A 13,531-nucleotide genomic window follows, 5' to 3' on the forward strand; every position below is an offset into this window, starting at 1 on the left:
CCCGCGGCGAGGCAAAGTGCCCAGGACGGGCTCCATGGGTCCCCCGGGCGGCCGGTCGGCCGGGCCCCGGGAGCTCCGCCAGGCCTCCCATGCCTGAGGCCCAGCGTGGGGTCTATGAGCCCCCCCGAGGCCTGCAGCCCTTAAGCCCTGCAGCCCTGGAGCCCTTCAGCCCGGAGCCCTGGAGCCCTGCAGGCCCGGAGCCCTGCAGGCCCGGAGCCCTTCAGGCCTGGAGCCCTGCAGCCCCGGAGCCCGGCAGCCCTGGAGCCCTGCAGCCCCGGAGCCCTGCAGCCCTGGAGCCCTGTAGCCCCGGAGCCCTGCAGCCCCGGAGCCCTGCAGCCCTGGAGCCCTGCAGCCCCGGAGCCCTGCAGCCCTGGAGCCCTGCAGCCCCGGAGCCCTGCAGCCACGGAGCCCTGCGTGGGCAGGCGGGAAACCTAGCGCGAAGGCTCGGGGTTGGACAGATGGGAGTCCTTTCAGTCCCGGCCATCTGGTTGCACCTCTCCCCTCGGCCATCTGGTCGCGCGCAATGCTTTCCAATGGGGCGACTAGATGGCCGGGCCAGCCTGGAAGTCCCGATGAGGGCTCATTTGACTCATTTGAATCCCAGTCAGGGCTCCAGGAGGTCGGGCACATCCGCGCCTATGATCTCCTCCGTCACTCGGAGCACGAGGGTTACAAGAAAGGTGGGTAGCCTTCCTCCGGATTAGTAGGGGCAGGGTATGCCGGGACACCCCTCCTGGGAATGGCGGTTCTCAGGCGGGGACCAGATGGGCCAATTCGGACGACACTTCCCCGGGGCGTCCGGTGCTCCCTCCTCCAGCCCGCGGCGAGGCAAAGTGCCCAGGACGCAAAGCCCCAGCTGCGGTGGTCGCCTCTCCCCGTGCACCCTCCCCGGGGGTGCGGGGCCGGCGTTCTGCCTCGGCCGGCGCCTAGCAGCTGACTTAGAACTGGTGCGGACCAGGGGAGTCCGACTGTTTAATTAAAACAAAGCATCGCGTAGGCCCGAGGCGGGTGTTGACGCGATGTGATTTCTGCCCAGTGCTCTGAATGTCAAAGTGAAGAAATTCAATGAAGCGCGGGTAAACGGCGGGAGTAACTATGACTCTCTTAAGGTAGTCAAATGCCTCGTCATCTAATTAGTGACGCGCATGAATGGATGAACGAGATTCCCACTGTCCCTACCTACTATCTAGCGAAACCACAGCCAAGGGAACGGGCTTGGTAGAATCAGCGGGGAAAGAATACCCGGTTGAGCTTGACTCTAGTCTAGGCCTGGGCGAAAATTTCGTTCCGTTCGCGGAAATTGCGTTAATTTGACATTTTCGCGTTCCGCAGACAGCGCGAAAATGTGTTTCTTGCTCGCGCTGTAAAATAATACATTCTCTCGCGAGCGTGATCGCCTTACCTGAATCCCTGCGTTCACCTAAAAGTTTTCTTGATCCGGTCGCGTTCTCCATGAGATGTTGTATTGTTTTTAGACATTTGCGCTGTCTCGCGACAGTTCGCCCCCTCCATCGTCCTTAGTGCACCGAATGTTGTGGGGCACCTGGTGCTAAATCATTCATAGACGACCTGATTCCGGGTCAGGGTTTCGTAAGTAGCAGAGTAGCTACCTCGCTGTGATCTATTGAAAGTCATCCTCTGAGCCAAGCTTTTGTCTCTTGGTGCGTGGGCGCCCGCGGATGCCCTCCTCCACCACACCCAGGGGTGGGCCCCTCTGCCGCCGGGATGTCGGGAGGGACGCGGAAGGGGGTAATGCGGGCCTGCGGGAGGCTGCCTCCACCACGTGCCTTCCAGCACGGGGGCTTCCCCCTCCTGTCCCTGCCCCACCGGGGCTCGGGGATGGGGGCCACAGTCCCTCGCTGCTCGGCAGGGTGACCAGATGGCCTGGCCTCCCCTTCCCGCCGCTCCCGCTCAGGGAGGCGAGGAGCAGCACCGGGGAAGGAGCTCTCCCGAGCGGCTGCCTCGGAGCGCCTGGCCACCCTCGCCGGACTGCAAGGGCGACTGGGCACGGCACCTTCCCAGGCCACCTGGGGGGCCCCTGGCCTGGCTGCGCGACCAGATGGCCCTACGGGCCGGGTGACCAGATGGCCCTGCGGGCCGGGCGACCAGATGGCCCTGTGGGCCGGGTGACCAAATGGCCCTGTGGGCCGGGTGACCAGATGTCCGGCCTACCGGCCGGCTGGGCTAACTCCAACTTTTGTCCTTCCCCAGAGTTCTGTAAGCCCCCACCCGTCGAGAAAAATGGGCTCCCCGGGCAGGCCGTCAGGGAGAGGACGTGGCCTGGGCTTAACCGTCCTTGGTTCCAGCCGAGGGTCCGGGTGCTGGGGACAGGGGGTCCACCGTGGCCCGGGGAGGCTCTCCCTGGCCTGGCTAGGGTTCGGAAGCTGGGCCCAGACCCTTGCAGGCCGTCGGGGAGAGGACGTGGCCTGGGCTTAACCCTCCTTGGTTCCAGCCGAAGATCTGGGTGCTGGGGACAGGGGGTCCACTGGGGCCCGGGGAGGCCCCCCCCCTAGCCTGGCTAGGGTTCGGAAGCTGGGCCCAGACCCGGGGCTTGTGCTCCATCACAGTGTCCCATGGTGCGGGAGCCCCCCATCCTGCAAGCCAGCCGAGGGTCCGTGCGCTGGGGAAAGGGTGTCCACCGGGGCCCAGGGAGGCTCTCCCCGGCCTGGCTAGGGTTTGGAGGCTGGGCCCGGACCCGGGGCTTGTGCTCCGTCACAGTGTCCCATGGTGTGGGAGCCCCCCGTCCTGCAAGCCAGTCGAGGGTCCGGGTGCTGGAGACAGGGGTCCACCGGGGCCCGGGGAGGCTCTCCCTGGCCTGGCTGCTTTCAGAAGCAGGGACCGGGCCGGTGAGCAGGGGTGGCTGGCTTTATCTGCTACGCTGGCGGAGCGGAATTTTCTGCCCACCCCTAATTCTGACCAGTTTATATGCTCCCTTGAGATCTAATTTGGTATATATGCAGGCAGATTTTACTTGACCTAATAGGACCGAAATTAATGGAAGTGGGTATTTGTTCTTGACAGTGATTTTTTTTAATGCTCTGTAATCTATACATGGGCACAACTCGCTATTTGCTTTTGGTACAAAAAACAATGGCGAAGCTGCACGGGACTTAGATGGTCTGATGAAACCGTTGGCAAGATATTTATCTAAATAAACTAGTAAATGATCATTTTCTTTTTCGGATAGGGCATACATTCGACAATTAGGGAAGTAAATCAATTTGGCAGTCGTAAGACCGATGTGGAGGAAGGGTATATGCCTGTCTTTCATCAAAGACATCACTGAATGACTGATTTTGCTCTGGTAGCTGAGTACTTTTTTCTTCAGCTGTTGCCACTCCATGTGAACATGATTTGGTTTTGTGGTAACAATGTTGTTTGCAATACGAAGACATAGTGACTATAGTTTTAGACACCCAATCGATGACTGGGATGTGTAAGGTTAGCCACGGCATACCTAGAATAAAACCATATTGTGGTGTGCTAATGACATTAAAATGAATAAGTTCTGTATGAGTATTATTGTTTATGTCGAACTTCAGGAACATATCTTCAGTTTGCATAGTAATGGGACCAGACATCAAAACACTTCCCTTCACAGACTGCACTATTTCCGGTCTTTTCTTTTTCTGATATAATCAACCCAGGGTCTGTGCTAAGGTAGCATCCACAAAATTACCAGTCGCTCTTGAACTTATCAGTATCGTGATAGGATGTGTTCGTTCTGTAGAGGTCTCTAACATCATTTCCACAGTTAGATATTTTTCATTTTCATGCATTTATGAACTTATTGAAGGAATTTGCCAATGACTCCAAATATTCCCTTCTACATCTTTTGAGTAATCTAGTTTTCCATCTGGGATTCAATAGTATTGATTGTTTTTGTTCGTGGATTACGAGGTTTGGGTTTAAGGAGACAATCTTTAAAAAACATGTCCTTTTTTCCGCAGTATAAACATTGCCCATTTTTGCATCGTGTTTCTTTTTCTTCTTTTGATAAGGAAGAGCGTATTGTACCTAGTTCCATAGGTTCACTCTGATTTTCTTGAGCGGTAGTGTTATGAAATATTCTACTGTGCTCGAACCAAGGGTTTCCTCGCTCAGGTCTACGACGATCTCCTTTCCTTTCCATTAAATGATGATCCAAGCGAAGAGTGAGATTGATTAACTCTGTGCAGTCTTCCGGTTGCGGGTCGATTTGAGCTAAAATGTCTTTTATCTCATCTTTTAGACCTTAGTACTATATGGCCGCTATCTTCTCTTCAGGCCATGCTGTTTCAGCTACCAGACGATTGAAGTGCGTTAAATAGGTTACAAGATCACAATTACCCTGCTTAAGTTCTAATAATTCTTTGTCTGCTGAGTGTGTGGTAGCTCTCCTGTCGAACACCTTTTCGAATTCTTTCACAAAGGTCTTCCAATTATAGAGAATAGGATTGTCACCACGTACTAAAGGTACAGCCCACGATGCAGCGCGCCCCGCTAGATACGAAATTAGGAACACAACTCTTGATGGGGTGTCCGGAATTGAAGAATGTCGACAAGTAAAATGCAGCTCAACTTGTGTTAGAAATATCTGTATTTTTCCTGGATCTCCAGAATACCTTTCAGGTGGCGCTAAAGGAATCTCTGGTGGTACGGTAACTGCTATATTTGTTGCTCTTGTACTTCCCTGATTTGTTGTATGTACAACGCTTGGGTATTTTCCTAAAGGGACATCAAATGGGTTTTTCTCGGCCAATCCTCTAGTATCTACCTTATGTTGTAACTGAACAACTTTATCCGCTAGAGCGGCAGTAGTAGCCTTTGAATCAGCCACGTCTTGCTGAATATGACCTAAGATTTTCAATATGTTGTCTAAAGAAGCCATTCTGACACCAAAGTGATCAGGAGGGAATAATATCGTGGTCTCCTTATTCTGTCATAACTTGATTCCGCGGGATCACTTTGTTGCCAGAATATTCCACCTCCAGGCAACTTCAAGTCTGACTGCTATGATAGCACAAACTATTGAAGTGGCCAGGTGAGGGAAAGGGTGTTGGGTAGGGAACTGCAGGGAGGGAGACCTAAAGGCAAGATCCACAGATTAACTTATTGTTATCAATCACTATAGCCTCATACTACTATTGAATAACTTTCAGGAGGTTTACCTGAACCTCCTTTGCAGTGAAGAGGTAGTTGGGATTATAATTAGTATCACAATCGTTTGACGCAAGTTTTCCCCTGAGGAAATAATACACAGTGATTTCTGTAGCATACACTTTTGTTATCCAATAACACTATATTCCTTAACTAAGCCATATGTGTAATATATTCCTTGAAAAAACACCTACCAGGTTTACTACAGTGGGTGACTCAACCTTCTGGGGAAAACTACAAGAAAACGAAATGCCAACATGGAATTATCCACTGCTAAGAAATAGTGATGTAGTCTCTTGTAATGTTCTTTTGCATCCTGGTAATTGTACAGCCATTCATTAAGTCATCTTCTAGTAATGTGCTGGACCAGCCTGAGACCAAACAGTTTCAGAGACAAAATATAGTTTCCCAAAAATGTCTGATTAAATAAACTTTACAGAGTAAGAGTGCTTCTGCGCTGAAGAGCGCTCTTACCGCCCAAGATCTTTGCCAAAATATCTAAATCTCTTTACTTGCACTCTCGATTATTTTTCCTCGAGTGCTGCGCTGCTACTTGGATTCCCCTGATGTCCCCGCTGTCAGCTGCGAAGGAGCTCGAGTGCTGCGCCGCTACTTGGATTACCCTGATGTCCCCACCATCAGCTGCAAAAGGAGACTGGAAACCGGTTTCCTTGGAAACCGCTTAGATTTCCAAAAGCGGAGCCGAAGAGTGCAGTTGCGGCGAACGTCGGAATAAGGAGCACGTGAGCAAGAACAAGGATTCTATTTATAGTCTAGAGCCACGCCCTGCCGCGTAACACGTTCGCTCCTGCTGGTGCTTCGAGATGCATCGCAGTGATCATTGTCCGTGTAGCTCAAATGCGAGTGGCAGAAGTTCCTAAAATAGTAGCTCAGCACAAACAAAAGCATTAAGATACATACATGAAAAAACAACAAAAATACAAAATGACATCTCTGTAACACTCTGTAACATGATACATGATTTTCTAGATACATGATTATTCTGTCATAACACAGGGACAATGCCACCAGTATTTTCCTATGGCACAAGAGGCATGATGGAATTTGCCACACCTGTTCTGGGCACTATAGGTATCCTAGTGTCACATCTGAGAATCATGACACTCCCAATCACCACCATCCTTCACATTTTTTAACTCTGGCCAGAAGATCCAGGAATAAAGTTTTAGGCACAGTGACACTTCCGAGCTAGTTTTAAACCACACTACACTGCACTTTCACTACCGTCGTTCTCAGTCATTGTATAATTATTTTGTCTCTCTTTGTGTTGTATTGTCTTCCCCTACCCAATTGCTTCACCTCACGCGTGGCTACCCTACTTCCAAACTACCATGCATGACATTCTACAAATACATTTTTCAATAAAGATTGCCAACATGTGTGGCTAGGGTTCGGAGGCTGGGCCCGGACCCGGGGCTTGTGCTCTGTCACAGTGTCCCATGGTGCGAGAGCCCCCCGTCCTGCAAGCCAGCCGAGGGTCCGTGCGCTGGGGAAAGGGTGTCCACCGGGGCCCAGGGAGGCTCTCCCCAGCTTGGCTAGGGTTCGGAGGCTGGGCCCGGACCCGGGGCTTGTGCTCCGTCACAGTGTCCCATGGTGTGGGAGCCCCCCATCCTGCAAGCCAGCCGAGGGTCCGGGCGCTGGAGACAGGGGTCCACCGGGCCCGGGGAGGCTCTCCCTGGCCTGGCTGCTTTCAGAAGCAGGGACCGGGCCGGTGAGCAGGGGTGGCTGGCTTTATCTGCTACGCTGGCGGAGTGGAATTTTCTGCCCACCCCTAATTCTGACCAGTTTATATGCTCCCTTGAGATCTAATTTGGTATATATGCAGGCAGATTTTACTTGATCTAATAGGACCGGAATTAATGGAAGTGGGTATTTGTTCTTGACAGTGATTTTTTTTAATGCTCTGTAATCTATACATGGGCACAACTCGCTATTTGCTTTTGGTACAAAAAACAATGGCGAAGCTGCACGGGACTTAGATGGTCTGATGAAACTGTTGGCAAGATATTTATCTAAATAAACTAGTAAATGATCATTTTCTTTTTCGGATAGGGCATACATTCCACAATTAGGGAAGTAAATCAATTTGGCAGTCGTAAGACCGATGTGGAGGAAGGGTATCTGCCTGTCTTTCATCAAAGACATCACTGAATGAATGATATTGCTCTGGTAGCTGAGTACTTTTTTCTTCAGCTGTTGCCACTCCATGTGAACATGATTTTGTTTTGTGGAAACAATGTTGTTTGCAATATGAAGACATAGTGACTATAGTTTTAGATACCCAATCGATGACTGGGTTGTGTAAGGTTAGCCACGGCATACCTAGAATAAAACCATATTGTGGTGTGCTAATGACATTAAAATGAATAAGTTCTGTATGAGTATTATTGTTTATGTCGAACTTCAGGAACATATCTTCAGTTTGCATAGTAATGGGACCAGACATCAAAACATTTCCATCCACAGACTGCACTATTTCCGGTCTTTTCTTTTTCTGATATAATCAACCCAGGGTCTGTGCTAAGGTAGCGTCCACAAAATTACCAGTCGCTCTTGAACTTATCAGTATCGTGATAGGATGTGTTCGTTCTGTAGATGTCTCTAACATCATTTCCACAGTTAGATATTTTTCATTTTCATGCATTTATTAACTTATTGAAGGAATTTGCCAATGACTCCAAATATTCCCTTCTACATCTCTTGAGTAATCTAGTTTTCCATCTGGGATTCAATAGTATTGATTGTTTTTGTTTGTGGATTACGAGGTTTGGGTTTAAGGAGAAAATCTTTAACAAAATGTCCTTTTTTCCGCAGTATAAACATTGCCCATTTTTGCATCGTGTTTCTTTTTCTTCTTTTGATAAGGAAGAGCGTATTGTACCTAGTTCCATAGGTTCACTCTGATTTTCTTGAATGGTAGTTTTATGAAATATTCTAGTGTGCTCGAACCAAGGGTTTCCTCACTCAGGTCTACGACGATCTCCTTTCCTTTCCATTAAACGATAATCCAAGCGAAGAGTGAGATTGATTAACTCTGTGCAGTCTTCCGGTTGCGGGTCGATTTGAGCTAAAATGTCCTTTAACTCATCTTTTAGACCTTAGTACTATATGGCCGCTATCTTCTCTTCAGGCCATGCTGTTTCAGCTACCCACCGATTGAAGTGCGTTAAATAGGTTACAAGATCACAATTACCCTGCTTAAGTTCTAATAATTCTTTGTCTGCTGAATGTGTGGTAGCTCTCCTGTCGAACACCTTTTCGAATTCTTTCACAAAGGTCTTCCAATTATAGAGAATAGGATTGTCACCACGTACTAAAGGTACAGCCCACGATGCAGCTCGTCCCGCTAGATACGAAATTAGGAACACCACTCTTGATGGGGTGTCCGGAATTGAAGAATGTCGACAAGTAAAATGCAGCTCAACTTGTGTTAGAAATATCTGTGTTTTTCCTGGATCTCCAGAATACCTTTCAGGTGGCGCTAAAGGAATCTCTGGTGGTACGGTAACTGCTATATTTGTTGCTCTTGTACTTCCCTGATTTGTTGTATGTACAACACTTGGGTATTTTCCTAAAGGGACATCAAATGGGTTTTTCTCGGCCAATCCTCTAGTATCTACCTTATGTTGTAACTGAACAACTTTATCCGCTAGAGCGGCAGTAGTAGCCTTTGAATCAGCCACGTCTTGCTGAATATGACCTAAGATTTTCAATATGTTGTCTAAAGAAGCCATTCTGACAACAAAGTGATCAGGAGGAAATAATATCGTGGGCTCCTTATTCTGTCATAACTTGATTCCGCGGGATCACTTTGTTGCCAGAATGTTCCACCTCCAGGCAACTTCAAGTCTGACTGCTATGATAGCACAAACTATTGAAGTGGCCAGGTGAGGGAAAGGGTGTTGGGTAGGGAATTGCAGGGAGGGAGACCTAAAGGCAAGATCCACTGATTAACTTATTGTTATCAATCACTATAGCCTCATACTACTATTGAATAACTTTCAGGAGGTTTACCTGAACCTCCTTTGCAGTGAAGAGGTAGTTGGGATTATAATTAGTATCACAATCATTTGATGCAAGTTTTCCCCTGAGGAAATAATACACAGTGATTTCTGTAGCATAGACTTTTGTTATCCAATAACACTATATTCCTTAACTAAGCAATATGTATAATATATTCCTTGAAAAAACACCTACCAGGTTTACTACAGTGGGTGACTCAACCTTCTGGGGAAAACTACAAGAAAACGAAATGCCAACATGGAATTATCCACTGCTAAGAAATAGTGATGTAGTCTCTTGTAATGTTCTTTTGCATCCTGGTAATTGTACAACCATTCATTAAGTCATCTGCTAGTAATGTGCTGGACCAGCCTAAAACCAAACAGTTTCAGAGACAAAATATATTTTCCAAAAAATGTCTGATTAAATAAACTTTACAGTGTAAGAGTGCTTCTGCGCTGAAGAGCGCTCTTACCGCCCAAGATGTTTGCCAAAATCTCTAGATCACTTTACTTGCACTCTCGATTCTTTTTCCTCGAGTGCTGCGCTGCTACTTGGATTCCCCTGATGTCCCCGCCGTCAGCTGCGAAGGAGCTCGAGTGCTGCGCCGCTACTTGGATTACCCTGATGTCCCCGCCATCAGCTGCAAAAGGAGACTGGAAACCGGTTTCCTTGGAAACCGCTTAAATTTCCAAAAGCGGAGCCGAAGAGTGCAGTTGCGGCGAACGTCGGAATAAGGAGCACGTGAGCAAGAACAAGGATTCTATTTATAGTCTAGAGCCACGCCCTGCCGCGTAACACGTTCGCTCCTGCCGGTGCTTCGAGATGCATCGCAGTGAGCATTGTCCGTGTAGCTCAAATGCGAGTGGAAGAAGTTCCTAAAAAAGTAGCTCAGCACAAACAAAAGCATTAAGATACATACATGAAAAAACAACAAAAATACAAAATGACATCTCTGTAACACTCTGTAACATGATACATGATTTTCCAGATACATGATCATTCTGTCATAACACAGGGACAATGCCACCAGTATTTTCCTATGGCACAAGAGGCATGATGGAATTTGCCACACCTGTTCTGGGCACTATAGGCATCCTAGTGTCACATCTGAGAATCATGACACTCCCAATCACCACCATCCTTCACATTTTTTAACACTGGCCAGAAGATCCAGGAATAAAGTTTTAGGCACAGTGACACTTCCGAGCTAGTTTTAAACCACACTACACTGCACTTTCACTACCGTCGTTCTCAGTCACTTTATAATTATTTTGTGTCTCTTTGTGTTGTATTGTCTTCCCCTACCCAATTGCTTCACCTCACGCGTGGCTACCCTACTTCCAAACTACCATGCATGACATTCTACAAATACATTTTTCAATAAAGATTGCCAACATGTGTGTATCTTGTTTCCTGTGGTAGATGTTTATTTTGCATAACATGCATGAATTATTTTTGCATTACAGTACAGTGGGCATATTCCTCTATGACCAGCCATGAACATCACGGGATATCATAAATCATGACAGTTCATTACTCACTCCATTTCACAGTCATAAACCATTTTTGACAGGCTCGTAAAAAAAAGTTGCTCAGCGCACCGCCCCCCAGCTTCCAAAAGTAACCTGTGCTGGGCTGGCAGTGCAACTCTAGCTGCCACATTGTCCCCTCCTGGCATCCGGCAGCGTCCACCCATTGGGGGGGGGGGTTGCAATCATCACCCTGGCCTCCTATTGGCCAGGTATGTTCGTGCCACCTTTGGCATGTGCTCTTTCCCGGGGGCGGGGGGATAGAGCCCTCCTTTGCTGTTGGGAACACTAAGCTGCCCAAACCAGTTTTTCTGGGTCCCAGTCGGCTGTTATGGCGCCGGCCCCTGAGGCCCCCTCTGGGGGCGGCCTCTGCTAAAGTCAATATAAAAGTTTTAAAAAGTGACCATTAGCATAAATGAAAATCAATTTGTGTTAATTCAATTGGGGAGAGGAGTTGGCCTAACGGCTACGGCAGTCGACCTCGAATCGGGGTAACTGGGTTCGAGTCTCGGCAATGACGCTGAACACCCTGTGATTTTGGGCAAATCACTTAATCTCCCCGTGCCTAACAAAAAAAATGTGATGCAATTGGTGCTATGTAAAGCGCTCTGATACTCGATACGGGTCAAGTTCGAGCTATATAAAACTCTGTAAAATTAAAATAAAAATAAATAAAAATCTAGAAACTAGACACATTGAGCATTAATCAATTTAAAGTGAAGTACAATGAAATCAAACCTCTAAATATTTGTTTTATTGGTGAAAATAATATACATGGTAATGCAAGAGCTATTGCCTTTCAAGTGCTGTGAGACATTTGCAATGCAATAGTTCTCGCATTACTGAAAGTTTGAGCTATTGACGTTGCGTGATTATTAGCAACCCCAAAAGCTCAAACTTTCAGTAATGCGAGAACTATTGCATTGCAAATGCTTGATCTAGCATAGCGACTGGGGATGTTTTCATTACAGTATGTGGCATGTTTTGGTAGTCTCGCAAGAATTCGGATATGACCCATTCTATAGGACAAACTATCTATCTCTGCGGTTCATATTACTTCATTTAAGGTTCACGTACATCTCTCTACCTCTCCATCAATCAAACTTTTTCTTGAAACAGCATTGCCTAGGAATACTTCAGCAAACACTTCCAGCATCTGTGTGACGTAGTGCAGCTGAACATGAAATGCAAAAGTGAGAATTTAAAATTTAAAGCTTCAGCTGCACTCCAACTGATTAGCGTGGTGCCTTTCACCTTGGTTATGGATTGATGCCTTTTGGCGTCTTTTGCTGCGTGATGATGAAGGTGCCTGTGAGGTCAGTTTGTGCGTAATTGCCATAAGGCATAGATTTTAGTCACTGTTGGGTTCAGTTTAGACAGAGGGCACAGTTGTCGGTGCTCAGTCCTTGGCATTACACATACTGTGTTGCAGTGGCGGCTGGTGTTAAGGGGCGAAAGGGGTGTTGCCCCACTAGCTTTGGGACTAGGATCGGGGAGGAGATAAGAGGGACTGTGTACACAAAGCAGCAGCTCCCTTCCAAAAAAAAAAACACCGGAATTTGTATTCAACATGCAGCAGTGAGCACTTCATTTGATTCAAATGAAGTGCTCACTGCTTCGTGTTGAATACAAATTCCGATTTTTTTTAGGAAGGGGTGAGGTCAGGGACCTCCTGCACATGTGCTGGCTGGAGCGAGGACTATTGCTCGCCCTTGAAGCGCACATGAGGAGAGTGATGTCATCATTGAGGGAGTGGCCGTGAATTACATTGCCATCTACAAGGAGGCCTTCGGGCGCACATTACAGTGGCCCGGGAAGGAGTTGACAAAACTCCATTCATTTCAATGGGAGGGGGTGGGCCAGGCTGTGGCCGAAGGAGACAAAGAGGTAGTGGATCGGTCATCCCGAGAGGGGGTGGGGTGTAGGAGGGGTGCCTCTCTGAGTCCTGAATAATTGCCTGTATCACCGTCACGTGTTAAACTGCATGGTTTCGCTTTTGAAATGTCACATGTGCCCTGAAATTTGTGTGGATGCGGACTGTGGGCTCGGCTCTCGGGTTTCTGGCGTGTTCACACTTGAGTGGGACTGGGAGAAGTGCTGTCCTGTCATACTTCAGTTCATCGGAGCGGCACTCACACCAGGGCCTGGAGCCGGTACGGAGGCCGAGAAGGGGACCTGAGACTTGCGCACCATGTCCGGGGTGTGGAGCGAGGAGTAGCACTGGCAGCACATCCATGGGTCAGTTCTGTGTCTTGGGATGCAACGGTCTGGAGAGGAGGGGAAACTTTGCAAAAGTTGGCATTTACTTTCTATTCATAGGGTATGTCAAGTGCCTTTCGTCTATCGCAGCGCTATGATAAAATTGACACATTCCTTTGACTGGCATTTTTAGCTTCACAATATATACACTGAGCCCGTGTTATATTCTCCCTTCGCCCCAGTGATATTAAATCACTCCTGAGACCGGTTCATCCTTTGTCATTGTACTGTACTAGGTTAGTCCGAGGCAATTTATACTTATTGATTAGTTTCTAAGTACAAGCCTGTCGCCAAGGGTGCATTTGCTCTTTGCCAACTGGCTTGACCATGGCGGATACTAGCGCTTTGCATCATCACATGCTCATTTTATGTGATTATTGTTTGAATATTTTATAAGAATATGTTTGAATACATTAATTTTGACAAGGTCTGATGCTGCTTAGTTCTGGGGCATAATGAGATTTTGTTTTCTCACTACCCCTTACTGCAGAGGTCTTCAAACTTTTGTAGGTTGAACCCCCCCAGCTGAATTTTTTTAGATGTTGGGCCCCCCCACCAGCTGACAGAAATTTCTGGAA

The sequence above is a fragment of the Triturus cristatus genome, chromosome 1_1, assembly GCF_964204655.1.
Source record: "Triturus cristatus chromosome 1_1, aTriCri1.1, whole genome shotgun sequence".
In the NCBI taxonomy this organism is placed as follows: Eukaryota; Metazoa; Chordata; class Amphibia; order Caudata; family Salamandridae; genus Triturus; species Triturus cristatus.